This window comes from Watersipora subatra, chromosome 4 (assembly GCF_963576615.1).
Source record: "Watersipora subatra chromosome 4, tzWatSuba1.1, whole genome shotgun sequence".
NCBI lineage: Eukaryota > Metazoa > Bryozoa > Gymnolaemata > Cheilostomatida > Watersiporidae > Watersipora > Watersipora subatra.
Window position 1 is genome coordinate 17,020,069 of NC_088711.1, and position 26,152 is coordinate 17,046,220.

Sequence of the window (26,152 nt, forward strand, 5' to 3'; positions counted from 1 at the left end):
AAAACAATTGTTCATTTGAAACAAGATAATTATTTTATTGTTTTATTCGAGAACTTGATATAATACAGAGAATAATTCATTCTAAAAAACTCACACTAACCTGATTTACACTCTGAATGAATCAACGAAGTCAGCGTTGCAATTAATTGGAACATTCATGGTGCGTAAACTTTACACGGCCTAAAAGATGCACTGATATTAAGAATTAGATGTCGAAAGGGAATAACATTTTTACTTTAAGGTTAATAATTTTTCAAAATAAACAGTAATTTATTTTACACTCCAACAACTATTGGAAAAAATTGAATAAATAACTTAAGCTTTTTTCACAATTTTCAAATGCGTCTAGTTTCGCACTAGAACTCGAGCGTGAAAAATAGGAAGCCGAAATAGCTCAGTTGGGAGAGCGCTAAACTGAAGATCTAAAGGTCCCTGGTTCAATATCGGGTTTCAGCATCTAGAAAATATATTTTCATATATCAGTCCTGATTTTTGTTATAACACAGAAAAATTATTATTAGGCTGTGATTATAAAGATGCTGTTTGTTATTCTCACGGGAGTTTGCTCATATGCTATAAGAACTTCACGAGATTGGTTGAACCTGAAAGCTACCAACAAATCTTTACTTGAAACAAGATAATTATTTTATTGTTTTAATCGAGAACTTGATATAATACAGAGAATTACTCATTCTACAAACTTTGCACTAGCCTCATTTACATTCCGAATTAATCTCGAATGCTTTCTTTGAAAAATTTTGGAACTTTCATGGTTCATAAAATCTACACAGCCTCAAAAGTGCACTGATATTATGAAATTGATTACAAAAGTGAATAAGATAGTTAATCTAAGGTTTGTGTTTGGTTTAAATAAACAGTAATCTCCTGTTCATCGCAACAACTGTTAGAAAAAATGATTAAATAACTTAAATTCTTTTCACAAATTTCAACAGCGTCTAGCCTCGTACTAGACCTCGTTTGGGCAAAATAGGAAGCCGAAATAGCTCAGTTTGGAGAGCGTTAGATTGAAGATCTGATGGTCCCTGGTTCAATCCCGGGTTTTGGCATCTAAAAAAATATTTTCATATATCAGTCCTGACTTTTGCTATAACACAGAAAGTTTAGTATTAGGCTGTGATTATAAAGATGCTGTTTGTTATTCTCACAGGAGTTTGGTCATATGCTATAAGAACTTCACGAGATTGGTTGAACCTGAAAATTCAAAACAATTGTTCATTTGAAACAAGATAATTATTTTATTGTTTTAATCGAAAAGTTGATATAATACAAAGAATTACTCATTCTACAAACTTTGCACTAGCCTCATTTACATTCCGAATTAATCTCGAATGCTTTCTTTGAAATTTTTTGGAACTTTCATCGTTCATAAAATCTACACAGCCTCAAAAGCGCACTGATATTATGAAATTGATTACAAAAGTGAATAAGATAGTTAATCTAAGGTTTGTGTTTGGTTTAAATAAACAGTAATCTCCTATTCATCGCAACAACTGTTAGAAAAAACGATTAAATATCTTAAATTCTTTTCCCAAAGTTACAACGTCGACGTTCGTACTAGACCTTGTCTGCGAAAAATAGGAAGCCGAAATAGCTCAGTTGGGAGAGCGTTAGACTGAAGATCTAAAGGTCCCTGGTTCGATCCCGGGTTTCGGCATCTGAAAAAAATGTTTTCATATATCAGTCCTGATTTTTGCTATAACACAGAAAACTTAGTATTAGGCTGTGATTAAAAAAATGCCGTTTGTTATTCTCACAGGAGTTTCTTCATATGCTAGAAGAAATCCACGAGATTGGTTGAACCTGAAAATTCAAAGCAAATCTTTTTTGAAACAAGATAATTATTTTATTGTTTTAATCGAGAAGTTGATATAATACAAAGAATTACTCATTCTACAAACTTTGCACTAGCCTCATTTCCATTGCGAATTAATCTCGAATGCTTTCTTTGAAATTTTTTGGAACTTTCATCGTTCATAAAATCTACACAGCTTCAAAAGTGCACTGATATTATGAAATTGATTACAAAAGTGAATAAGATAGTTAATCTAAGGTTTGTGTTTGGTTTAAATAAACAGTAATCTCCTATTCATCGCAACAACTGTTAGAAAAAATGATTAAATAACATAATTTCTTTTCACAAATTTCAACAGCGTCTAGCCTCGTACTAGACCTCGTTTGGGCAAAATAGGAAGCCGAAATAGCTCAGTTTGGAGAGCGTTAGACTGAAGATCTAAAGGTCCCTGGTTCGACTCCGGGTTTCGGCATATGAAAATATATTTTCATATATCAGTCCTGATTTTTGCTATAACACAAAAAAGTTAGTATTAGGCTCTGATTAAAAAGATGCCGTTTGTTATTCTCACAGGAGTTTCTTCATATACTAGAAGAAATCCACGAGATTGGTTGAACCTGAAAATTCAAAGCAAATCTTCTTTGAAACAAGATAATTATTTTATTGTTTTAATCGAGAAGTTGATATAATACAGAGAATTACTCATTCTACAAACTTTGCACTAGCCTCATTTCCATTCCAAATTAGTCTCGAATGCTTTCTTTGAAATATTTTGGAACTTTCATGGTTCATAAAATTTACACAGTCTCAAATGCGCACTGATATTATGAGTTTGATTACAAAAGTGAATAACATAGTTAATCTAAGGTTTGTGTTTGGTTTAAATAAACAGTAATCTCCTATTCATCGCAACAACCGTTAGAAAAAATGATTAAATAACTTAAATTTTTTTCACAAATTTTAACAGTGTCTAGCCTCGTACTAGAGCTCGTTTGCGCAAAATAGGAAGCCGAAATAGCTCAGTTGGGAGAGCGTTAGACTGAAGATCTGAAGGTCCCTGGTTCGATTCCGGGTTTCGGCATCTGGAAAATATATTTTCATATATGAGTCCTGATTTTTGTTATAACACAGAAAAATTAGTATTAGGCTGTGATTAAAAAGATGCTGTTTGTTATTCTCACAGGAGTTTGTTCATATGCTAGAAGAAATCCACGAGATTGGTTGAACCTGAAAATTCAAAGCAAATCGTCATTTGAAACAAAATAATTATTTTATTGTTTTAATCGAGAACTTGATATAATACAGAGAATTACTCAGTCTACAAACTTTGCACTAGCCTCATTTACATTCCGAATTAATCTCGAATGCTTTCTTTGAAAATTTTTGGAACTTTCATGGTTCATAAAATCTACACAGCCTCAAAAGTGCACTGATATTATGAAATTGATTACAAAAGTGAATAAGATAGTTAATCTAAGGTTTGTGTTTGGTTTAAATAAACAGTAATCTCCTATTCATCGCAACAACCGTTAGAAAAAATGATTAAATAACTTAAATTTTTTTCACAAGTTTCAACAGCGTCTAGCCTCGTACTAGACCTCAATTGGGCAAAATAGGAAGCCGAAATAGCTCAGTTTGGAGAGAGTTAAACTGAAGATCTAAAGGTCCCTGGTTCAATATCGGGTTTCAGCATCTAGAAAATATATTTTCATATATCAGTCCTGATTTTTGTTATAACACAAAAAAATTATTATTAGGCTGTGATTATAAAGATGCTGTTTGTTATTCTCACGGGAGTTTGCTCATATGCTATAAGAACTTCACGAGATTGGTTGAACCTGAAAGCTACCAACAAATCTTTACTTGAAACAAGATAATTATTTTATTGTTTTAATCGAGAACTTGATATAATACAGAGAATTACTCATTCTACAAACTTTGCACTAGCCTCATTTCCATTCCAAATTAGTCTCGAAACCTTTCTTTGAAATATTTTGGAACTTTCATGGTTCATAAAATTTACACAGTCTCAAATGCGCACTGATATTATGAGTTTGATTATTAAAAGTGAATAACATAGTTAATCTAAGGTTTGTGTTTGGTTTAAATAAACAGTAATCTCCTATTCATCGCAACAACTGTTAGAAAAAATGATTAAATAACTTAAATTTTTTTCACAAATTTTAACAGCGTCTAGCCTCGTACTAGAGCTCGTTTGCGCAAAATAGGAAGCCGAAATAGCTCAGTTGGGAGAGCGTTAGACTGAAGATCTGAAGGTCCCTGGTTCGATCCCGGGTTTTGGCATCTGGAAAATATATTTTCATATATCAGTCCTGAATTTGATGTAACACAGAAAAATTATTATTAGGCTGTGATTATAAGGATGCTGTTTGTTATTCTAACGGGAGTTTGCTCATATGCTATAAAAACTTCACGAGATTGGTTGACCCTGAAAATTCAAAACAATTGTTCATTTGAAACAAGATAATTATTTTATTGTTTTATTCGAGAACTTGATATAATACAGAGAATAATTCATTCTAAAAAACTCACACTAACCTGATTTACACTCTGAATGAATCAACGAAGTCAGCGTTGCAATTAATTGGAACATTCATGGTGCGTAAACTTTACACGGCCTAAAAGATGCACTGATATTAAGAATTAGATGTCGAAAGGGAATAACATTTTTATTTTAAGATTAATAATTTTTCAAAATAAACAGTAATTTATTTTACACTCCAACAACTATTGGAAAAAATTGAATAAATAACTTAAGCTTTTTTCACAATTTTCAAATGCGTCTAGTTTCGCACTAGAACTCGAGCGTGAAAAATAGGAAGCCGAAATAGCTCAGTTGGGAGAGCGTTAAACTGAAGATCTAAAGGTCCCTGGTTCAATACCGGGTTTCGGGATCTAGAAAATATATTTTCATATATCAGTCCTGATTTTTGTTATAACACAGAAAAATTATTATTAGGCTGTGATTATAAGGATGCTGTTTGTTATTCTCACAGGAGTTTGTTCATATTCTAGAAGAAATCCACGAGATTGGTTGAACCTGAAAATTCAAAGCAAATCGTCATTTGGAACCAAATAATTATTTTATTGTTTTAATCGAGAACTTGATATAATACAGAGAATTACTCATTCTACAAACTTTGCACTAGCCTCATTTACATTCCGAATTAATCTCGAATGCTTTCTTTGAAAATTTTTGGAACTTTCATGGTTCATAAAATCTACACAGCCTCAAAAGTGCACTGATATTATGAAATTGATTACAAAAGTGAATAAGATAGTTAATCTAAGGTTTGTGTTTGGTTTAAATAAACAGTAATCTCCTATTCATCGCAACAACCGTTAGAAAATTTGATTAAATAACTTAAATTTTTTTCACAAGTTTCAACAGCGTCTAGCCTCGTACTAGACCTCGTTTGGGCAAAATAGGAAGCCGAAATAGTTCAGTTTGGAGAGCGTTAGACTGAAGATCTAAAGGTCCCTGGTTCGATCCCGGGTTTCGGCATCTGGAAAATATATTTTCATATATCAGTCCTGCATTTGATGTAACACAGAAAAATTAGTATTAGGCTGTGATTATAAGGATGCTGTTTGTTATTCTAACGGGAGTTTGCTCATATGCTATAAAAACTTCACGAGATTGGTTGACCCTGAATATTCAAAACAATTCTTCATTTGAAACAAGATAATTATTTTATTGTTTTATTCGAGAACTTGATATAATACAGAGAATAATTCATTCTAAAAAACTCACACTAACCTGATTTACACTCTGAATGAATCAACGAAGTCAGCGTTGCAATTAATTTGAACATTCATGGTGCGTAAACTTTACACGGCCTAAAAGATGCACTGATATTAAGAATTAGATGTCGAAAGGGAATAACATTTTTATTTTAAGGTTAATAATTTTTCAAAATAAACAGTAATTTATTTTACACTCCAACAACTATTGGAAAAAATTGAATAAATGACTTAAGCTTTTTTCACAATTTTCAAATGCGTCTAGTTTCGCACTAGAACTCGAGCGTGAAAAATAGGAAGCCGAAATAGCTCAGTTGGGAGAGAGTTAAACTGAAGATCTAAAGGTCCCTGGTTCAATATCGGGTTTCAGCATCTAGAAAATATATTTTCATATATCAGTCCTGATTTTTGTTATAACACAAAAAAATTATTATTAGGCTGTGATTATAAAGATGCTGTTTGTTATTCTCACGGGAGTTTGCTCATATGCTATAAGAACTTCACGAGATTGGTTGAACCTGAAAGCTACCAACAAATCTTTACTTGAAACAAGATAATTATTTTATTGTTTTAATCGAGAACTTGATATAATACAGAGAATTACTCATTCTACAAACTTTGCACTAGCCTCATTTCCATTCCAAATTAGTCTCGAATGCTTTCTTTGAAATATTTTGGAACTTTCATGGTTCATAAAATTTACACAGTCTCAAATGCGCACTGATATTATGAGTTTGATTATTAAAAGTGAATAACATAGTTAATCTAAGGTTTGTGTTTGGTTTAAATAAACAGTAATCTCCTATTCATCGCAACAACTGTTAGAAAAAATGATTAAATAACTTAAATTTTTTTCACAAATTTTAACAGCGTCTAGCCTCGTACTAGAGCTCGTTTGCGCAAAATAGGAAGCCGAAATAGCTCAGTTGGGAGAGCGTTAGACTGAAGATCTGAATGTCCCTGGTTCGATCCCGGGTTTTGGCATCTGGAAAATATATTTTCATATATCAGTCCTGATTTTTGATATAATACAGAAAAATTAGTATTAGGCTCTGATTAAAAAGATGCCGTTTGTTATTCTCACAGGAGTTTCTTCATATGCTAGAAGAAATCCACGAGATTGGTTGAACCTGAAAATTCAAAGCAAATCGTCATTTGAAACAAAATAATTATTTTATTGTTTTAATCGAGAACTTGATATAATACAGAGAATTATTCATTCTAAAAACTTTGCACTAGCCTCATTTACATTCCGAATTAATCTCGATTGCTTTCTTTAAAATATTTTGGAACTTTCATGGTTCATAAATTATACACAGCCTCAAAAGTGCACTGATATTATGAGTTTAATTACAAAAGTGAATAACATAGTTAATCTAAGGTTTGTGTTTGGTTTAAATAAACAGTAATCTCCTATTCATCGCAACAACCGTTAGAAAAAATGATTAAATAACTTAAATTCTTTTCACAGATTTCAACAGCATCTAGCCTCGTACTAGACCTCGTTTGGTCAAAATAGGAAGCTGAAATAGCTCAGTTTGGAGAGCGTTAGACTGAAGATCTAAAGGTCCCTGGTTCAATATCGGGTTTCAGCATCTAGAAAATATATTTTCATATATCAGTCCTGATTTTTGTTATAACACAGAAAAATTATTATTAGGCTGTGATTATAAAGATGCTGTTTGTTATTCTCACAGGAGTTTGCTCATATGCTATAAGAACTTCACGAGATTGGTTGAACCTGAAAGCTACCAACCAATCTTTACTTGAAACAAGATAATTATTTTATTGTTTTAATCGAAAACTCGATATAATACAGAAAATTATTCATTCTAGAAAACTCACACTAGCCTTATTTACACTCTGAATGAATCAACAAAGTCAACATTGCAATTATTTGGAACATTCATCGTGCGTAAACTTTACACGGCCTAAAAGATGCACTGATATTAAGAATGGGATCTCGAAAGAGAATAAGATCTTCATTTTAAGGTTAATACATTTTCTTAATAAACAGTAATCCATTTTACACTCCAACAACTATTGGAAAAAATTGAATAAATAACTCGAGCTTTTTTCACAATTTTCAAATGCGTCTAGCTTCGAACTAGAACTCGAGTGTTAAAAATAGGAAGCCGAAATAGCTCAGTTGGGAGAGCGTTAGACTGAAGATCTAAAGGTCCCTGGTTCAATATCGGGTTTCAGCATCTAGAAAATATATTTTCATATATCAGTCCTGATTTTTGCTATAACACAGAAAAATTATTATTAGGCTGTGATTATAAAGATGCTGTTTGTTATTCTCACGGGAGTTTGCTCATATGCTATAAGAACTTCACGAGATTGGTTGACCCTGAAAATTCAAAACAATTCTTCATTTGAAACAATATAATTATTTTATTGTTTTAATCGAGAACTTGATATAAGGCAGAGAAGAATTCATTCTAAAAAACTCACACTAGCCTGATTTACACTCTGAATAAATCAACGAATCAACTTTGCAATTAATTGGAACATTCATGGTGCGTAAACTTTACACGGCCTAAAAGATGCACTGATATTAAGAATTAGATGTCGAAAGGGTATAACATTTTTATTTTAAGGTTAATAATTTTTCTAAATAAACAGTAATCTATTTTACACTCCAACAACTATTGGAAAAAATTGAATAAATAACTTAAGCTTTTTTCACAATTTTCAAATGCGTCTAGCTTCGCACTAGAACTTGAGTGTGAAAAATAGGAAGCCGAAATAGCTCAGTTGGGAGAGTGTTAGACTGAAGATCTAAAGGTCCCTGGTTCAATATCGGGTTTCAGCATCTAGAAAATATGTTTTCATATATCAGTCCTGATTTTTGTTATAACACAGAAAAATTATTATTAGGCTGTGATTATAAAGATGCTGTTTGTTATTCTCACGGGAGTTTGCTCATATGCTATAAGAACTTCACGAGATTGGTTGAACCTGAAAGCTACCAACCAATCTTTACTTGAAACAAGATAATTATTTTATTGTTTTAATCGAAAACTCGATATAATACAGAAAATTATTCATTCTAGAAAACTCACACTAGCCTCATTTACACTCTGAATGAATCAACAAAGTCAACGTTGCAATTATTTGGAACATTCATCGTGCGTAAACTTTACACGGCCTAAAAGATGCACTGATATTAAGAATGGGATCTCGAAAGAGAATAAGATCTTCATTTTAAGGTTAATACATTTTCTTAATAAACAGTAATCTATTTTACACTCCAACAACTATTGGAAAAAATTGAATAAATAACTTAAGCTTTTTTCACAATTTTCAAATGCGTCTAGCTTCGCATTAGAACTCGAGTGTGAAAAATAGGAAGCCGAAATAGCTCAGTTGGGAGAGCGTTAGACCTATGATCCAAAGGTCCCTGGTTCAATATCGGGTTTCCGCATCTAGAAAATATACTTTCATATATCAGTCGTGATTTTTGCTATAACGCAGAAAAATCAGTATTAGGCTGTTATTAAAAAGATGCTGTTTGTTATTCTCACAGGAGTTTGTTCATATGCTAGAAGAAATCCACGAGATTGGTTGACCCTGAAAATTCAAAACAATTCTTCATTTGAAACAATATAATTATTTTATTGTTTTAATCGAGAACTTGATATAATGCAGAGAATAATTCATTCTAAAAAACTCACACTAGCCTGATTTACACTCTGAATGAATCAACGAAGTCGACGTTGCAATTAATTGGAACATTCATGGTGCGTAAACTTTACACGGCCTAAAAGATGCACTGATATTAAGAATTAGATGTCGAAAGGGAATAACATTTTTATTTTAAGGTTAATAATTTTTCTAAATAAATAGTAATCTATTTTACACTCCAACAACTATTGGAAAAAATTGAATAAATAACTTAAGCTTTTTTCACAATTTTCAAATGCGTCTAGCTTCGCACTAGAACTCGAGTGTGAAAAATAGGAAGCCGAAATAGCTCAGTTGGGAGAGCGTTAGACTGAAGATCCAAAGGTCCCTGGTTCGATCCCGGGTTTCGGCATCTAGAAAATATATTTTCATATATCAGTCCTGATTTTTGTTATAACACAGAAAAATTATTATTAGGCTGTGATTATAAGGATGCTGTTTGTTATTCTCACAGGAGTTTGTTCATATGCTAGAAGAAATCCACGAGATTGGTTGAACCTGAAAATTCAAAGCAAATCGTCATTTGGAACCAAATAATTATTTTATTGTTTTAATCGAGAACTTGATATAATACAGAGAATTACTCATTCTACAAACTTTGCACTAGCCTCATTTACATTCCGAATTAATCTCGAATGCTTTCTTTGAAAATTTTTGGAACTTTCATGGTTCATAAAATCTACACAGCCTCAAAAGTGCACTGATATTATGAAATTGATTACAAAAGTGAATAAGATAGTTAATCTAAGGTTTGTGTTTGGTTTAAATAAACAGTAATCTCCTATTCATCGCAACAACCGTTAGAAAATTTGATTAAATAACTTAAATTTTTTTCACAAGTTTCAACAGCGTCTAGCCTCGTACTAGACCTCGTTTGGGCAAAATAGGAAGCCGAAATAGTTCAGTTTGGAGAGCGTTAGACTGAAGATCTAAAGGTCCCTGGTTCGATCCCGGGTTTCGGCATCTGGAAAATATATTTTCATATATCAGTCCTGAATTTGATGTAACACAGAAAAATTAGTATTAGGCTGTGATTATAAGGATGCTGTTTGTTATTCTAACGGGAGTTTGCTCATATGCTATAAAAACTTCACGAGATTGGTTGACCCTGAATATTCAAAACAATTCTTCATTTGAAACAAGATAATTATTTTATTGTTTTATTCAAGAACTTGATATAATACAGAGAATAATTCATTCTAAAAAACTCACACTAACCTGATTTACACTCTGAATGAATCAACGAAGTCAGCGTTGCAATTAATTTGAACATTCATGGTGCGTAAACTTTACACGGCCTAAAAGATGCACTGATATTAAGAATTAGATGTCGAAAGGGAATAACATTTTTATTTTAAGGTTAATAATTTTTCAAAATAAACAGTAATTTATTTTACACTCCAACAACTATTGGAAAAAATTGAATAAATGACTTAAGCTTTTTTCACAATTTTCAAATGCGTCTAGTTTCGCACTAGAACTCGAGCGTGAAAAATAGGAAGCCGAAATAGCTCAGTTGGGAGAGCGTTAAACTGAAGATCTAAAGGTCCCTGGTTCAATATCGGGTTTCAGCATCTAGAAAATATATTTTCATATATCAGTCCTGATTTTTGTTATAACACAAAAAAATTATTATTAGGCTGTGATTATAAAGATGCTGTTTGTTATTCTCACGGGAGTTTGCTCATATGCTATAAGAACTTCACGAGATTGGTTGAACCTGAAAGCTACCAACAAATCTTTACTTGAAACAAGATAATTATTTTATTGTTTTAATCGAGAAGTTGATATAATACAGAAAATTACTCATTCTACAAACTTTGCACTAGCCTCATTTACATTCCGAATTAATCTCGAATGCTTTCTTTGAAATTTTTTGGAACTTTCATCGTTCATAAAATCTACACAGCCTCAAAAGTGCACTGATATTATAAAATTGATTAAAAAAGTGAATAAGATAGTTAATCTAAGGTTTGTGTTTGGTTTAAATAAACAGTAATCTCCTATTCATCGCAACAACTGTTAGAAAAAATGATTAAATAACTTAATTTCTTTTCACAAATTTCAACAGCGTCTAGCCTCGTACTAGACCTCGTTTGGGCAAAATAGGAAGCGGAAATAGCTCAGTTTGGAGAGCGTTAGACTGAAGATCTAAAGGTCCGTGGTTCGATCCCGGGTTTTGGCATATGAAAATATATTTTCATATATCATTCCTGATTTTTGATATAACACAAAAAAGTTAGTATTAGGCTGTGATTAAAAAGATGCCGTTTGTTATTCTCACAGGAGTTTCTTCATATGCTAGAAGAAATCCACGAGATTGGTTGAACCTGAAAATTCAAAGCAAATCTTCTTTGAAACAAGATAATTATTTTATTGTTTTAATCGAGAAGTTGATATAATACAGAGAATTACTCATTCTACAAACTTTGCACTAGCCTCATTTCCATTCCGAATTATTCTCGAATGCTTTCTTTGAAATATTTTGGAACTTTCATGGTTCATAAAATTTACACAGTCTCAAATGCGCACTGATATTATGAGTTTGATTACAAAAGTGAATAACATAGTTAATCTAAGGTTTGTGTTTGGTTTAAATAAACAGTAATCTCCTATTCATCGCAACAACTGTTAGAAAAAATGATTAAATAACTTAAATTTTTTTCACAAATTTTAACAGTGTCTAGCTTCGTACTAGAGCTCGTTTGCGCAAAATAGGAAGCCGAAATAGCTCAGTTGGGAGAGCGTTAGACTGAAGATCTGAAGGTCCCTGGTTCGATCCCGGGTTTTGGCATCTGGAAAATATATTTTCATATATCAGTCCTGATTTTTGATATAATACAGAAAAATTAGTATTAGGCTCTGATTAAAAAGATGCCGTTTGTTATTCTCACAGGAGTTTCTTCATATGCTAGAAGAAATCCACGAGATTGGTTGAACCTGAAAATTCAAAGCAAATCGTCATTTAAAACAAAATAATTATTTTATTGTTTTAATCGAGAACTTGATATAATACAGAGAATTATTCATTCTAAAAACTTTGCACTAGCCTCATTTACATTCCGAATTAATCTCGATTGCTTTCTTTAAAATATTTTGGAACTTTCATGGTTCATAAATTATACACAGCCTCAAAAGTGCACTGATATTATGAGTTTAATTACAAAAGTGAATAACATAGTTAATCTAAGGTTTGTGTTTGGTTTAAATAAACAGTAATCTCCTATTCATCGCAACAACCGTTAGAAAAAATGATTAAATAACTTAAATTCTTTTCACAGATTTCAACAGCGTCTAGCCTCGTACTAGACCTCGTTTGGTCAAAATAGGAAGCTGAAATAGCTCAGTTTGGAGAGCGTTAGACTGAAGATCTAAAGGTCCCTGGTTCAATATCGGGTTTCAGCATCTAGAAAATATATTTTCATATATCAGTCCTGATTTTTGTTATAACACAGAAAAATTATTATTAGGCTGTGATTATAAAGATGCTGTTTGTTATTCTCACGGGAGTTTGCTCATATGCTATAAGAACTTCACGAGATTGGTTGAACCTGAAAGCTACCAACCAATCTTTACTTGAAACAAGATAATTATTTTATTGTTTTAATCGAAAACTCGATATAATACAGAAAATTATTCATTCTAGAAAACTCACACTAGCCTTATTTACACTCTGAATGAATCAACAAAGTCAACGTTGCAATTATTTGGAACATTCATCGTGCGTAAACTTTACACGGCCTAAAAGATGCACTGATATTAAGAATGGGATCTCGAAAGAGAATAAGATCTTCATTTTAAGGTTAATACATTTTCTTAATAAACAGTAATCTATTTTACACTCCAACAACTATTGGAAAAAATTGAATAAATAACTTAAGCTTTTTTCACAATTTTCAAATGCGTCTAGCTTCGAACTAGAACTCGAGTGTTAAAAATAGGAAGCCGAAATAGCTCAGTTGGGAGAGCGTTAGACTGAAGATCTAAAGGTCCCTGGTTCAATATCGGGTTTCAGCATCTAGATAATATATTTTCATATATCAGTCCTGATTTTTGCTATAACACAGAAAAATTATTATTAGGCTGTGATTATAAAGATGCTGTTTGTTATTCTCATGGGAGTTTGCTCATATGCTATAAGAACCTCACGAGATTGGTTGACCCTGAAAATTCAAAACAATTCTTCATTTGAAACAATATAATTATTTTATTGTTCTAATCGAGAACTTGATATAATGCAGAGAAGAATTCATTCTAAAAAACTCACACTAGCCTGATTTACACTCTGAATAAATCAACGAAGTCAACTTTGCAATTAATTGGAACATTCATGGTGCGTAAACTTTACACGGCCTAAAAGATGCACTGATATTAAGAATTAGATGTCGAAAGGGTATAACATTTTTATTTTAAGGTTAATAATTTTTCTAAATAAACAGTAATCTATTTTACACTCCAACAACTATTGGAAAAAATTGAATAAATAACTTAAGCTTTTTTCACAATTTTCAAATGCGTCTAGCTTCGCAATAGAACTCGAGTGTGAAAAATAGGAAGCCGAAATAGCTCAGCTGGGAGAGTGTTAGACTGAAGATCTAAAGGTCCCTGGTTCAATATCGGGTTTCAGCATCTAGAAAATATATTTTCATATATCAGTCCTGATTTTTGTTATAACACAGAAAAATTATTATTAAGCTGTGATTATAAAGATGCTGTTTGTTATTCTCACGGGAGTTTGCTCATATGCTATAAGAACTTCACGAGATTGGTTGAACCTGAAAGCTACCAACCAATCTTTACTTGAAACAAGATAATTATTTTATTGTTTTAATCAAAAACTCGATATAATACAGAAAATTATTCATTCTAGAAAACTCACACTAGCCTCATTTACACTCTGAATGAATCAACAAAGTCAACGTTGCAATTATTTGGAACATTCATCGTGCGTAAACTTTACACGGCCTAAAAGATGCACTGATATTAAGAATGGGATCTCGAAGGAGAATAAGATCTTCATTTTAAGGTTAATACATTTTCTTAATAAACAGTAATCTATTTTACACTCCAACAACTATTGGAAAAAATTGAATAAATAACTTAAGCTTTTTTCACAATTTTCAAATGCGTCTAGCTTCGCACTAGAACTCGAGTGTGAAAAATAGGAAGCCGAAATAGCTCAGTTGGGAGAGCGTTAAACTGAAGATCTAAAGGTCCCTGGTTCAATATCGGGTTTCAGCATCTAGAAAATATATTTTCATATATCAGTCCTGATTTTTGCTATAACACAGAAAAATTATTATTAGGCTGTGATTATAAAGATGCTGTTTGTTATTCTCATGGGAGTTTGCTCATATGCTATAAGAACTTCACGAGACTGGTTGAACCTGAAAGCTACCAACAAATCTTTACTTGAAACAAGATAATTATTTTATTGTTTTAATCGAAAACTTGATATAATACCGAAAATTATTCATTCTAAAAAACTCACACTAGCCTCATTTACATTCTGAATGAATCAACGAAGTCAACGTTCCAATTAGTTGGAACATTCATGGTGCGTAAACTTTACACGGCCTAAAAGATGCACTGATATTAAGAATTAGATGTCGAAAGGGAATAACATTTTTATTTTAAGGTTAATAATTTTCTAAATAAACAGTAATCTACTTTACACTCCAAAAACTGTTGGAAAAAAATGAATAAATAACTCAAGTTTTTTTCACAATTTTCAGCTGTGTCTAGCATCATACTAGACCTCGTTTGCGTACAATAGGAAGCCGAAATAGCTCATTCGGGCGAGTGTTAGACTAAAGGTCTAAAGGTCCCTGGTTCGATTTCTGGTTTTGGCATCCGCAAAATAGATTTTCATATATCAGTCCTGACTTTTGCTATAACTCAGAAAAATAAGTATTAGGCTGTGATTAAAAAAATGCCGTTTGTTATTCTCACAGGAGTTTCTTCATATGCTAGAAGAAATCCACGAGATTGGTTGAACCTGAAAATTCAAAGCAAATCTTTTTTGAAACAAGATAATTATTTTATTGTTTTAATCGAGAAGTTGATATAATACAGAAAATTACTCATTCTACAAACTTCGCACTAGCCTCATTTACATTCCGAATTAATCTCGAATGCTTTCTTTGAAATTTTTTGGAACTTTCATGGTTCATAAAATCTACACAGCCTCAAAAGTGCACTGATATTATAAAATTGATTACAAAAGTGAATAAGATAGTTAATCTAAGGTTTGTGTTTGGTTTAAATAAACAGTAATCTCCTATTCATCGCAACAACTGTTAGAAAAAATGATTAAATAACTTAATTTCTTTTCACAAATTTCAACAGCGTCTAGCCTCGTACTAGACCTCGTTTGGGAAATAGGAAGCCGAAATAGCTCAGTTTGGAGAGCGTTAGACTGAAGGTCTAAAGGTCCCTGGTTCAATCCCGGGTTTCGGCATCTGGAAAATATATTTTCATATATCAGTCCTGATTTTTGATATAACACAGAAAAATTAGTATTAGGCTGTGATTAAAAAGATGCCGTTTGTTATTCTCACAGGAGTTTCTTCATATGCTAGAAGAAATCCACGAGATTGGTTGAACCTGAAAATTCAAAGCAAATCTTTTTTGAAACAAGATAATTATTTTATTGTTTTAATCGAAAAGTTGATATAATACAAAGAATTACTCATTCTACAAACTTTGCACTAGCCTCATTTACATTCTGAATTAATCTCGAATGCTTTCTTTGAAATTTTTTGGAACTTTCATGGTTCATAAAATCTACACAGCCTCAAAAGTGCACTGATATTATAAAATTGATTACAAAAGTGAATAAGATAGTTAATCTAAGGTTTGTGTTTGGTTTAAATAAACAGTAATCTCCTATTCATCGCAACAACTGTTAGAAAAAATGATTAAATAACTTAATTTCTTTTCACAAATTTCAACAGCGTCTAGCCTCGTACTAGACCTCGTTTGGGCAAAATAGGAAGCCGAAATAGCTCAGTTTGGAGAGCGTTAGACTGAAGATCTAAAGGTCCCTGGTTCGATCCCGGGTTTCGGCATCTAGAAAATATATTTTCATATATCAGTCCTGATTTTTGTTATAACACAGAAAAATTATTATTAGGCTGTGATTATAAGGATGCTGTTTGTTATTCTCACAGGAGTTTCTTCATATGCTAGAAGAAATCCACGAGATTGGTTGAACCTGAAAATTCAAAGCAAATCGTCATTTGGAACCAAATAATTATTTTATTGTTTTAATCGAGAACTTGATATAATACAGAGAATTACTCATTCTACAAACTTTGCACTAGCCTCATTTACATTCCGAATTAATCTCGAATGCTTTCTTTGAAAATTTTTGGAACTTTCATGGTTCATAAAATCTACACAGCCTCAAAAGTGCACTGATATTATGAAATTGATTACAAAAGTGAATAAGATAGTTAATCTAAGGTTTGTGTTTGGTTTAAATAAACAGTAATCTCCTATTCATCGCAACAACCGTTAGAAAATTTGATTAAATAACTTAAATTTTTTTCACAAGTTTCAACAGCGTCTAGCCTCGTACTAGACCTCGTTTGGGCAAAATAGGAAGCCGAAATAGTTCAGTTTGGAGAGCGTTAGACTGAAGATCTAAAGGTCCCTGGTTCAATCCCGGGTTTCGGCATCTGGAAAATATATTTTCATATATCAGTCCTGAATTTGATGTAACACAGAAAAATTAGTATTAGGCTGTGATTATAAGGATGCTGTTTGTTATTCTAACGGGAGTTTGCTCATATGCTATAAAAACTTCACGAGATTGGTTGACCCTGAATATTCAAAACAATTCTTCATTTGAAACAAGATAATTATTTTATTGTTTTATTCGAGAACTTGATATAATACAGAGAATAATTCATTCTAAAAAACTCACACTAACCTGATTTACACTCTGAATGAATCAACGAAGTCAGCGTTGCAATTAATTGGAACATTCATGGTGCGTAAACTTTACACGGCCTAAAAGAAGCACTGATATTAAGAATTAGATGTCGAAAGGGAATAACATTTTTATTTTAAGATTAATAATTTTTCAAAATAAACAGTAATTTATTTTACACTCCAACAACAATTGGAAAAAATTGAATAAATAACTTAAGCTTTTTTCACAATTTTCAAATGCGTCTAGTTTCGCACTAGAACTCGAGCGTGAAAAATAGGAAGCCGAAATAGCTCAGTTGGGAGAGCGTTAAACTGAAGATCTAAAGGTCCCTGGTTCAATACCGGGTTTCAGCATCTAGAAAATATATTTTCATATATCAGTCCTGATTTTTGATATAACACAAAAAAATTATTATTAGGCTGTGATTATAAAGATGCTGTTTGTTATTCTCACGGGAGTTTGCTCATATGCTATAAGAACTTCACGAGATTGGTTGAACCTGAAAATTCAAAGCAAATCGTCATTTGAAACAAAATAATTATTTTATTGTTTTAATCGAGAACTTGATATAATACAGAGAGTTATTCATTCTAAAAACTTTGCACTAGCCTCATTTACATTCCGAATTAATCTCGATTGCTTTCTTTAAAATATTTTGGAACTTTCATGGTTCATAAATTATACACAGCCTCAAAAGTGCACTGATATTATGAGTTTCATTACAAAAGTGAATAACATAGTTAATCTAAGGTTTGTGTTTGGTTTAAATAAACAGTAATCTCCTATTCGTTGCAACAACCGTTAGAAAAAATGATTAAATAACTTAAATTCTTTTCACAAGTTTCAACAGCGTCTAGCCTCGTACTAGACCTCGTTTGGGCAAAATAGGAAGCCGAAATAGCTCAGTTTGGAGAGCGTTAGACTGAAGATCTAAAGGTCCCTGGTTCGATCCCGGGTTTCGGCATCTAGAAAATATATTTTCATATATCAGTCCTGATTTTTGTTATAACACAGAAAAGTTATTATTAGGCTGTGATTATAAGGATGCTGTTTGTTATTCTCACGGGAGTTTGTTCATATGCTAGAAGAAATCCACGAGATTGGTTGAACCTGAAAATTCAAAGCAAATCGTCATTTGGAACCAAATAATTATTTTATTGTTTTAATCGAGAACTTGATATAATACAGAGAATTACTCATTCTACAAACTTTGCACTAGCCTCATTTACATTCCGCATTAATCTCGAATGCTTTCTTTGAAAATTTTTGGAACTTTCATGGTTCATAAAATCTACACAGCCTCAAAAGTGCACTGATATTATGAAATTGATTACAAAAGTGAATAAGATAGTTAATCTAAGGTTTGTGTTTGGTTTAAATAAACAGTAATCTCCTATTCATCGCAACAACCGTTAGAAAATTTGATTAAATAACTTAAATTTTTTTCACAAGTTTCAACAGCGTCTAGCCTCGTACTAGACCTCGTTTGGGCAAAATAGGAAGCCGAAATAGTTCAGTTTGGAGAGCGTTAGACTGAAGATCTAAAGGTCCCTGGTTCGATCCCGGGTTTCGGCATCTGGAAAATATATTTTCATATATCAGTCCTGAATTTGATGTAACACAGAAAAATTAGTATTAGGCTGTGATTATAAGGATGCTGTTTGTTATTCTAACGGGAGTTTGCTCATATGCTATAAAAACTTCACGAGATTGGTTGACCCTGAATATTCAAAACAATTCTTCATTTGAAACAAGATAATTATTTTATTGTTTTATTCGAGAACTTGATATAATACAGAGAATAATTCATTCTAAAAAACTCACACTAACCTGATTTACACTCTGAATGAATCAACGAAGTCAGCGTTGCAATTAATTGGAACATTCATGGTGCGTAAACTTTACACGGCCTAAAAGATGCACTGATATTAAGAATGAGATGTCGAAAGGGAATAACATTTTTATTTTAAGGTTAATAATTTTTCAAAATAAACAGTAATTTATTTTACACTCCAAAAACTGTTGGAAAAAAATGAATAAATAACTCAAGTTTTTTTCACAATTTTCAGCTGTGTCTAGCATCATACTAGACCTCGTTTGCGTACAATAGGAAGCCGAAATAGCTCATTCGGGCGAGTGTTAGACTAAAGGTCTAAAGGTCCCTGGTTCGATTTCTGGTTTTGGCATCCGCAAAATAGATTTTCATATATCAGTCCTGACTTTTGCTATAACTCAGAAAAATAAGTATTAGGCTGTGATTAAATTGATGCGGTTTGTTATTCTCACAGGTGTTTGTTCACATGCTAGAAGAAATCCACGAGATTGATTGAACCTGAAAGTTCAAAACAAAACTTCATTTGAAAAAAGATAATTATTTTATTGTTTTAATCGAGAACTTGATATAATACAGAAAATTATTCATTCTAAAAAACTCTCACTAGCCTCATTTACACTCTGAATGAGTCAACAAAGTCAACATTGATATTATTTGAAACAATCTTGGTGCGGAAACTTTACACGACCTAAAAGATGCACTGATTTTAAGAATTGGATCTCGAAAGGGAATAACATTTTTATTTTAAGGTTAATAATTTTTCAAAATAAACAGTAATTTATTTTACACTCCAACAACTATTGGAAAAAATTGAATAAAGAACTTGAGCTTTTTTCACAATTTTCAAATGCGTCTTGCTTCGCAATAGAACTCGAGTGTGAAAAATAGGAAGCCGAAATAGCTCAGTTGGGAGAGCGTTAGACCTATGATCCAAAGGTCCCTGGTTCAATATCGGGTTTCCGCATCTAGAAAATATACTTTCATATATCAGTCGTGATTTTTGCTATAACACGGAAAAATCAGTATTAGGCTGTTATTAAAAAGATGCTGTTTGTTATTCTCACAGGAGTTTGTTCATATGCTAGAAGAAATCCACGAGATTGGTTGACCCTGAAAATTCAAAACAATTCTTCATTTGAAACAATATAATTATTTTATTGTTTTAATCGAGAACTTGATATAATGCAGAGAATAATTCATTCTAAAAAACTCACACTAGCCTGATTTACACTCTGACTGAATCAACGAAGTCGACGTTGCAATTAATTGGAACATTCATGGTGCGTAAACTTTACACGGCCTAAAAGATGCACTGATATTAAGAATTAGATGTCGAAAGGGTATAACATTTTTATTTTAAGGTTAATAATTTTTCTAAATAAATAGTAATCTATTTTACACTCCAACAACTATTGGAAAAAATTGAATAAATAACTTAAGCTTTTTTCACAATTTTCAAATGCGTCTAGCTTCGCACTAGAACTCGAGTGTGAAAAATAGGAAGCCGAAATAGCTCAGTTGGGAGAGCGTTAGACTGAAGATCTAAAGGTCCCTGGTTCGATCCCGGGTTTCGGCATCTGGAAAATATATTTTCATATATCAGTCCTGATTTTTGTTATAACACAGAAAAATTATTATTAGGCTGTGATTATAAGGATGCTGTTTGTTATTCTCACAGGAGTTTGTTCATATGCTAGAAGAAATCCACGAGATTGGTTGAACCTGAAAATTCAAAGCAAATCGTCATTTGGAACCAAATAATTATTTTATTGTTTTAATCGAGAACTTGATATAATACAGAGAATTACTCATTCTACAAACTTTGCACTAGCCTCATTTACATTCCGAATTAATCTCGAATGCTTTCTTTGAAAATTTTTGGAACTTTCATGGTTCATAAAATCTACACAGCCTCAAAAGTGCACTGATATTATGAAATTGATTACAAAAGTGAATAAGATAGTTAATCTAAGGTTTGTGTTTGGTTTAAATAAACAGTAATCTCCTATTCATCGCAACAACCGTTAGAAAATTTGATTAAATAACTTAAATTTTTTTCACAAGTTTCAACAGCGTCTAGCCTCGTACTAGACCTCGTTTGGGCAAAATAGGAAGCCGAAATAGTTCAGTTTGGAGAGCGTTAGACTGAAGATCTAAAGGTCCCTGGTTCGATCCCGGGTTTCGGCATCTGGAAAATATATTTTCATATATCAGTCCTGAATTTGATGTAACACAGAAAAATTAGTATTAGGCTGTGATTATAAGGATGCTGTTTGTTATTCTAACGGGAGTTTGCTCATATGCTATAAAAACTTCACGAGATTGGTTGACCCTGAATATTCAAAACAATTCTTCATTTGAAACAAGATAATTATTTTATTGTTTTATTCGAGAACTTGATATAATACAGAGAATAATTCATTCTAAAAAACTCACACTAACCTGATTTACACTCTGAATGAATCAACGAAGTCAGCGTTGCAATTAATTTGAACATTCATGGTGCGTAAACTTTACACGGCCTAAAAGATGCACTGATATTAAGAATTAGATGTCGAAAGGGAATAACATTTTTATTTTAAGATTAATAATTTTTCAAAATAAACAGTAATTTATTTTACACTCCAACAACTATTGGAAAAAATTGAATAAATGACTTAAGCTTTTTTCACAATTTTCAAATGCGTCTAGTTTCGCACTAGAACTCGAGCGTGAAAAATAGGAAGCCGAAATAGCTCAGTTGGGAGAGAGTTAAACTGAAGATCTAAAGGTCCCTGGTTCAATATCGGGTTTCAGCATCTAGAAAATATATTTTCATATATCAGTCCTGATTTTTGTTATAACACAAAAAAATTATTATTAGGCTGTGATTATAAAGATGCTGTTTGTTATTCTCACGGGAGTTTGCTCATATGCTATAAGAACTTCACGAGATTGGTTGAACCTGAAAGCTACCAACAAATCTTTACTTGAAACAAGATAATTATTTTATTGTTTTAATCGAGAACTTGATATAATACAGAGAATTACTCATTCTACAAACTTTGCACTAGCCTCATTTCCATTCCAAATTAGTCTCGAATGCTTTCTTTGAAATATTTTGGAACTTTCATGGTTCATAAAATTTACACAGTCTCAAATGCGCACTGATATTATGAGTTTGATTATTAAAAGTGAATAACATAGTTAATCTAAGGTTTGTGTTTGGTTTAAATAAACAGTAATCTCCTATTCATCGCAACAACTGTTAGAAAAAATGATTAAATAACTTAAATTTTTTTCACAAATTTTAACAGCGTCTAGCCTCGTACTAGAGCTCGTTTGCGCAAAATAGGAAGCCGAAATAGCTCAGTTGGGAGAGCGTTAGACTGAAGATCTGAAGGTCCCTGGTTCGATCCCGGGTTTTGGCATCTGGAAAATATATTTTCATATATCAGTCCTGATTTTTGATATAATACAGAAAAATTAGTATTAGGCTCTGATTAAAAAGATGCCGTTTGTTATTCTCACAGGAGTTTCTTCATATGCTAGAAGAAATCCACGAGATTGGTTGAACCTGAAAATTCAAAGCAAATCGTCATTTGAAACAAAATAATTATTTTATTGTTTTAATCGAGAACTTGATATAATACAGAGAATTATTCATTCTAAAAACTTTGCACTAGCCTCATTTACATTCCGAATTAATCTCGATTGCTTTCTTTAAAATATTTTGGAACTTTCATGGTTCATAAATTATACACAGCCTCAAAAGTGCACTGATATTATGAGTTTAATTACAAAAGTGAATAACATAGTTAATCTAAGGTTTGTGTTTGGTTTAAATAAACAGTAATCTCCTGTTCATCGCAACAACTGTTAGAAAAAATGATTAAATAACTTAATTTCTTTTCACAAATTTCAACAGCGTCTAGCCTCGTACTAGACCTCGTTTGGGCAAAATAGGAAGCCGAAATAGCTCAGTTTGGAGAGCGTTAGATTGAAGATCTGATAGTCCCTGGTTCAATCCCGGGTTTTGGCATCTAAAAAAATATTTTCATATATCAGTCCTGACTTTTGCTATAACACAGAAAGTTTAGTATTAGGCTGTGATTAAAAAGATGCCGTTTGTTATTCTCACAGGAGTTTGGTCATATGCTATACGAACTTCTCGAGATTGGTTGAACCTGAAAGCTACCAACAAATCTTTACTTGAAACAAGATAATTATTTTATTGTTTTAATCGAGAACTTGATATAATACAGAAAATTACTCATTCTACAAACTTTGCACTAGCCTCATTTCCATTCCGAATTAATCTCGAATGCTTTCTTTGAAATTTTTTGGAACTTTCATGGTTCATAAAATCTACACAGCCTCAAAAGTGCACTGATATTATGAAATTGATTACAAAAGTGAATAAGATAGTTAATCTAAGGTTTGTGTTTGGTTTAAATAAACAGTAATCTCCTGTTCATCGCAACAACTGTTAGAAAAAATGATTAAATAACTTAATTTCTTTTCACAAATTTCAACAGCGTCTAGCCTCGTACTAGACCTCGTTTGGGCAAAATAGGAAGCCGAAATAGCTCAGTTTGGAGAGCGTTAGGCTGAAGATCTAAAGGTCCCTGGTTCGATCCCGGGTTTTGGCATATGAAAATATATTTTCATATATCAGTCCTGATTTTTGTTATAACACAGAAAAATTATTATTAAGCTGTGATTATAAAGATGCTGTTTGTTATTCTCACGGGAGTTTGCTCATATGCTATAAGAACTTCACGAGATTGGTTGAACCTGAAAGCTACCAACCAATCTTTACTTGAAACAAGATAATTATTTTATTGTTTTAATCGAAAACTCGATATAATACAGAAAATTATTCATTCTAGAAAACTCACACTAGCCTCATTTACACTCTGAATGAATCAACAAAGTCAACGTTGCAATTATTTGGAACATTCATCGTGCGTAAACTTTACACGGCCTAAAAGATGCACTGATATTAAGAATGGGATCTCGAAAGAGAATAAGATCTTCATTTTAAGGTTAATACATTTTCTTAATAAACAGTAATCTATTTTACACTCCAACAACTATTGGAAAAAATTGAATAAATAACTTAAGCTTTTTTCACAATTTTCAAATGCGTCTAGCTTCGCACTAGAACTCGAGTGTGAAAAATAGGAAGCCGAAATAGCTCAGTTGGGAGAGCGTTAGACTGAAGATCTAAAGGTCCCTGGTTCAATATCGGGTTTCAGCATCTAGAAAATATATTTTCATATATCAGTCCTGATTTTTGCTATAACACAGAAAAATTATTATTAGGCTGTGATTATAAAGATGCTGTTTGTTATTCTCATGGGAGTTTGCTCATATGCTATAAGAACTTCACGAGACTGGTTGAACCTGAAAGCTACCAACAAATCTTTACTTGAAACAAGATAATTATTTTATTGTTTTAATCGAAAACTTGATATAATACCGAAAATTATTCATTCTAAAAAACTCACACTAACCTGATTTACACTCTGAATGAATCAACGAAGTCAGCGTTGCAATTAATTGGAACATTCATGGTGCGTAAACTTTACACGGCCTAAAAGATGCACTGATATTAAGAATTAGATGTCGAAAGGGAATAACATTTTTATTTTAAGATTAATAATTTTTCAAAATAAACAGTAATTTATTTTACACTCCAACAACTATTGGAAAAAATTGAATAAATAACTTAATCTTTTTTCACAATTTTCAAATGCGTCTAGTTTCGCACTAGAACTCGAGCGTGAAAAATAGGAAGCCGAAATAGCTCAGTTGGGAGAGCGTTAAACTGAAGATCTAAAGGTCCCTGGTTCAATACCGGGTTTCAGCATTTAGAAAATATATTTTCATATATCAGTCCTGATTTTTGTTATAACACAAAAAAATTATTATTAGGCTGTGATTATAAAGATGCTGTTTGTTATTCTCACGGGAGTTTGCTCATATGCTATAAGAACTTCACGAGATTGGTTGAACCTGAAAATTCAAAGCAAATCGTCATTTGAAACAAAATAATTATTTTATTGTTTTAATCGAGAACTTGATATAATACAGAGAGTTATTCATTCTAAAAACTTTGCACTAGCCTCATTTACATTCCGAATTAATCTCGATTGCTTTCTTTAAAATATTTTGGAACTTTCATGGTTCATAAATTATACACAGCCTCAAAAGTGCACTGATATTATGAGTTTCATTACAAAAGTGAATAACATAGTTAATCTAAGGTTTGTGTTTGGTTTAAATAAACAGTAATCTCCTATTCATCGCAACAACCGTTAGAAAAAATGATTAAATAACTTAAATTCTTTTCACAAGTTTCAACAGCGTCTAGCCTCGTACTAGACCTCGTTTGGGCAAAATAGGAAGCCGAAATAGCTCAGTTTGGAGAGCGTTAGACTGAAGATCTAAAGGTCCCTGGTTCGATCCCGGGTTTCGGCATCTAGAAAATATATTTTCATATATCAGTCCTGATTTTTGTTATAACACAGAAAAATTATTATTAGGCTGTGATTATAAGGATGCTGTTTGTTATTCTCACAGGAGTTTGTTCATATGCTAGAAGAAATCCACGAGATTGGTTGAACCTGAAAATTCAAAGCAAATCGTCATTTGAAACCAAATAATTATTTTATTGTTTTAATCGAGAACTTGATATAATACAGAGAATTACTCATTCTACAAACTTTGCACTAGCCTCATTTACATTCCGAATTAATCTCGAATGCTTTCTTTGATATATTTTGGAACTTTCATGGTTCATAAAATCTACACAGCCTCAAAAGTGCACTGATATTATGAAATTGATTACAAAAGTGAATAAGATAGTTAATCTAAGGTTTGTGTTTGGTTTAAATAAACAGTAATCTTCTATTCATCGCAACAACTGTTAGAAAAAATGATTAAATAACTTAATTTCTTTTCACAAATTTTAACACCGTCTAGCCTCGTACTAGACCTCGTTTGGGCAAAATAGGAAGCCGAAATAGCTCAGTTTGGAGAGCGTTAGACCGAAGATCTAAAGGTCCCTGGTTCAATCCCGGGTTTTGGCATCTGAAAAAATGTTTTCATATATCAGTCCTGATTT

At 32.1% G+C, this 26,152-nt stretch overlaps 36 non-coding genes across 36 annotated transcripts; all 36 read left to right on the forward strand.

The window, feature by feature from the left end:
• Positions 1 to 383: 383 nt before the first annotated feature.
• Positions 384 to 456, forward strand: Trnaf-gaa (transfer RNA phenylalanine (anticodon GAA)). The gene has a single exon. It is a non-coding gene; the product is annotated as a tRNA-Phe (tRNA).
• A 538-nt stretch (positions 457 to 994) lies between these two features.
• Trnaf-gaa (transfer RNA phenylalanine (anticodon GAA)) lies at positions 995 to 1,067 on the forward strand. Its single transcript has one exon. It is a non-coding gene; the product is annotated as a tRNA-Phe (tRNA).
• Positions 1,068 to 1,602: 535 nt separating this feature from the next.
• On the forward strand, positions 1,603 to 1,675 carry Trnaf-gaa (transfer RNA phenylalanine (anticodon GAA)). The gene has a single exon. It is a non-coding gene; the product is annotated as a tRNA-Phe (tRNA).
• A 537-nt stretch (positions 1,676 to 2,212) lies between these two features.
• Trnaf-gaa (transfer RNA phenylalanine (anticodon GAA)) lies at positions 2,213 to 2,285 on the forward strand. The gene has a single exon. It is a non-coding gene; the product is annotated as a tRNA-Phe (tRNA).
• Positions 2,286 to 2,821: 536 nt separating this feature from the next.
• Trnaf-gaa (transfer RNA phenylalanine (anticodon GAA)) lies at positions 2,822 to 2,894 on the forward strand. Its single transcript has one exon. It is a non-coding gene; the product is annotated as a tRNA-Phe (tRNA).
• Positions 2,895 to 4,044: 1,150 nt separating this feature from the next.
• Trnaf-gaa (transfer RNA phenylalanine (anticodon GAA)) lies at positions 4,045 to 4,117 on the forward strand. Its single transcript has one exon. It is a non-coding gene; the product is annotated as a tRNA-Phe (tRNA).
• Positions 4,118 to 4,655: 538 nt separating this feature from the next.
• Trnaf-gaa (transfer RNA phenylalanine (anticodon GAA)) lies at positions 4,656 to 4,728 on the forward strand. Its single transcript has one exon. It is a non-coding gene; the product is annotated as a tRNA-Phe (tRNA).
• A 538-nt stretch (positions 4,729 to 5,266) lies between these two features.
• On the forward strand, positions 5,267 to 5,339 carry Trnaf-gaa (transfer RNA phenylalanine (anticodon GAA)). The gene has a single exon. It is a non-coding gene; the product is annotated as a tRNA-Phe (tRNA).
• A 1,150-nt stretch (positions 5,340 to 6,489) lies between these two features.
• Positions 6,490 to 6,562, forward strand: Trnaf-gaa (transfer RNA phenylalanine (anticodon GAA)). The gene has a single exon. It is a non-coding gene; the product is annotated as a tRNA-Phe (tRNA).
• Positions 6,563 to 7,100: 538 nt separating this feature from the next.
• Trnaf-gaa (transfer RNA phenylalanine (anticodon GAA)) lies at positions 7,101 to 7,173 on the forward strand. Its single transcript has one exon. It is a non-coding gene; the product is annotated as a tRNA-Phe (tRNA).
• Positions 7,174 to 7,712: 539 nt separating this feature from the next.
• Positions 7,713 to 7,785, forward strand: Trnaf-gaa (transfer RNA phenylalanine (anticodon GAA)). The gene has a single exon. It is a non-coding gene; the product is annotated as a tRNA-Phe (tRNA).
• Positions 7,786 to 8,323: 538 nt separating this feature from the next.
• On the forward strand, positions 8,324 to 8,396 carry Trnaf-gaa (transfer RNA phenylalanine (anticodon GAA)). The gene has a single exon. It is a non-coding gene; the product is annotated as a tRNA-Phe (tRNA).
• Positions 8,397 to 9,547: 1,151 nt separating this feature from the next.
• Positions 9,548 to 9,620, forward strand: Trnaf-gaa (transfer RNA phenylalanine (anticodon GAA)). The gene has a single exon. It is a non-coding gene; the product is annotated as a tRNA-Phe (tRNA).
• A 538-nt stretch (positions 9,621 to 10,158) lies between these two features.
• On the forward strand, positions 10,159 to 10,231 carry Trnaf-gaa (transfer RNA phenylalanine (anticodon GAA)). The gene has a single exon. It is a non-coding gene; the product is annotated as a tRNA-Phe (tRNA).
• A 538-nt stretch (positions 10,232 to 10,769) lies between these two features.
• Positions 10,770 to 10,842, forward strand: Trnaf-gaa (transfer RNA phenylalanine (anticodon GAA)). Its single transcript has one exon. It is a non-coding gene; the product is annotated as a tRNA-Phe (tRNA).
• Positions 10,843 to 11,380: 538 nt separating this feature from the next.
• Positions 11,381 to 11,453, forward strand: Trnaf-gaa (transfer RNA phenylalanine (anticodon GAA)). The gene has a single exon. It is a non-coding gene; the product is annotated as a tRNA-Phe (tRNA).
• A 536-nt stretch (positions 11,454 to 11,989) lies between these two features.
• Positions 11,990 to 12,062, forward strand: Trnaf-gaa (transfer RNA phenylalanine (anticodon GAA)). The gene has a single exon. It is a non-coding gene; the product is annotated as a tRNA-Phe (tRNA).
• Positions 12,063 to 12,600: 538 nt separating this feature from the next.
• Positions 12,601 to 12,673, forward strand: Trnaf-gaa (transfer RNA phenylalanine (anticodon GAA)). The gene has a single exon. It is a non-coding gene; the product is annotated as a tRNA-Phe (tRNA).
• Positions 12,674 to 13,212: 539 nt separating this feature from the next.
• Trnaf-gaa (transfer RNA phenylalanine (anticodon GAA)) lies at positions 13,213 to 13,285 on the forward strand. The gene has a single exon. It is a non-coding gene; the product is annotated as a tRNA-Phe (tRNA).
• A 539-nt stretch (positions 13,286 to 13,824) lies between these two features.
• On the forward strand, positions 13,825 to 13,897 carry Trnaf-gaa (transfer RNA phenylalanine (anticodon GAA)). The gene has a single exon. It is a non-coding gene; the product is annotated as a tRNA-Phe (tRNA).
• A 539-nt stretch (positions 13,898 to 14,436) lies between these two features.
• On the forward strand, positions 14,437 to 14,509 carry Trnaf-gaa (transfer RNA phenylalanine (anticodon GAA)). The gene has a single exon. It is a non-coding gene; the product is annotated as a tRNA-Phe (tRNA).
• Positions 14,510 to 15,655: 1,146 nt separating this feature from the next.
• On the forward strand, positions 15,656 to 15,728 carry Trnaf-gaa (transfer RNA phenylalanine (anticodon GAA)). Its single transcript has one exon. It is a non-coding gene; the product is annotated as a tRNA-Phe (tRNA).
• A 537-nt stretch (positions 15,729 to 16,265) lies between these two features.
• On the forward strand, positions 16,266 to 16,338 carry Trnaf-gaa (transfer RNA phenylalanine (anticodon GAA)). Its single transcript has one exon. It is a non-coding gene; the product is annotated as a tRNA-Phe (tRNA).
• A 538-nt stretch (positions 16,339 to 16,876) lies between these two features.
• On the forward strand, positions 16,877 to 16,949 carry Trnaf-gaa (transfer RNA phenylalanine (anticodon GAA)). Its single transcript has one exon. It is a non-coding gene; the product is annotated as a tRNA-Phe (tRNA).
• A 538-nt stretch (positions 16,950 to 17,487) lies between these two features.
• On the forward strand, positions 17,488 to 17,560 carry Trnaf-gaa (transfer RNA phenylalanine (anticodon GAA)). Its single transcript has one exon. It is a non-coding gene; the product is annotated as a tRNA-Phe (tRNA).
• Positions 17,561 to 18,098: 538 nt separating this feature from the next.
• On the forward strand, positions 18,099 to 18,171 carry Trnaf-gaa (transfer RNA phenylalanine (anticodon GAA)). Its single transcript has one exon. It is a non-coding gene; the product is annotated as a tRNA-Phe (tRNA).
• A 538-nt stretch (positions 18,172 to 18,709) lies between these two features.
• On the forward strand, positions 18,710 to 18,782 carry Trnaf-gaa (transfer RNA phenylalanine (anticodon GAA)). Its single transcript has one exon. It is a non-coding gene; the product is annotated as a tRNA-Phe (tRNA).
• Positions 18,783 to 20,544: 1,762 nt separating this feature from the next.
• Positions 20,545 to 20,617, forward strand: Trnaf-gaa (transfer RNA phenylalanine (anticodon GAA)). The gene has a single exon. It is a non-coding gene; the product is annotated as a tRNA-Phe (tRNA).
• Positions 20,618 to 21,155: 538 nt separating this feature from the next.
• On the forward strand, positions 21,156 to 21,228 carry Trnaf-gaa (transfer RNA phenylalanine (anticodon GAA)). Its single transcript has one exon. It is a non-coding gene; the product is annotated as a tRNA-Phe (tRNA).
• A 1,150-nt stretch (positions 21,229 to 22,378) lies between these two features.
• On the forward strand, positions 22,379 to 22,451 carry Trnaf-gaa (transfer RNA phenylalanine (anticodon GAA)). The gene has a single exon. It is a non-coding gene; the product is annotated as a tRNA-Phe (tRNA).
• Positions 22,452 to 22,989: 538 nt separating this feature from the next.
• On the forward strand, positions 22,990 to 23,062 carry Trnaf-gaa (transfer RNA phenylalanine (anticodon GAA)). Its single transcript has one exon. It is a non-coding gene; the product is annotated as a tRNA-Phe (tRNA).
• A 537-nt stretch (positions 23,063 to 23,599) lies between these two features.
• On the forward strand, positions 23,600 to 23,672 carry Trnaf-gaa (transfer RNA phenylalanine (anticodon GAA)). The gene has a single exon. It is a non-coding gene; the product is annotated as a tRNA-Phe (tRNA).
• A 538-nt stretch (positions 23,673 to 24,210) lies between these two features.
• On the forward strand, positions 24,211 to 24,283 carry Trnaf-gaa (transfer RNA phenylalanine (anticodon GAA)). Its single transcript has one exon. It is a non-coding gene; the product is annotated as a tRNA-Phe (tRNA).
• A 539-nt stretch (positions 24,284 to 24,822) lies between these two features.
• Positions 24,823 to 24,895, forward strand: Trnaf-gaa (transfer RNA phenylalanine (anticodon GAA)). Its single transcript has one exon. It is a non-coding gene; the product is annotated as a tRNA-Phe (tRNA).
• Positions 24,896 to 25,433: 538 nt separating this feature from the next.
• Trnaf-gaa (transfer RNA phenylalanine (anticodon GAA)) lies at positions 25,434 to 25,506 on the forward strand. Its single transcript has one exon. It is a non-coding gene; the product is annotated as a tRNA-Phe (tRNA).
• A 538-nt stretch (positions 25,507 to 26,044) lies between these two features.
• On the forward strand, positions 26,045 to 26,117 carry Trnaf-gaa (transfer RNA phenylalanine (anticodon GAA)). Its single transcript has one exon. It is a non-coding gene; the product is annotated as a tRNA-Phe (tRNA).
• The last annotated feature ends 35 nt before the right edge of the window (positions 26,118 to 26,152 follow it).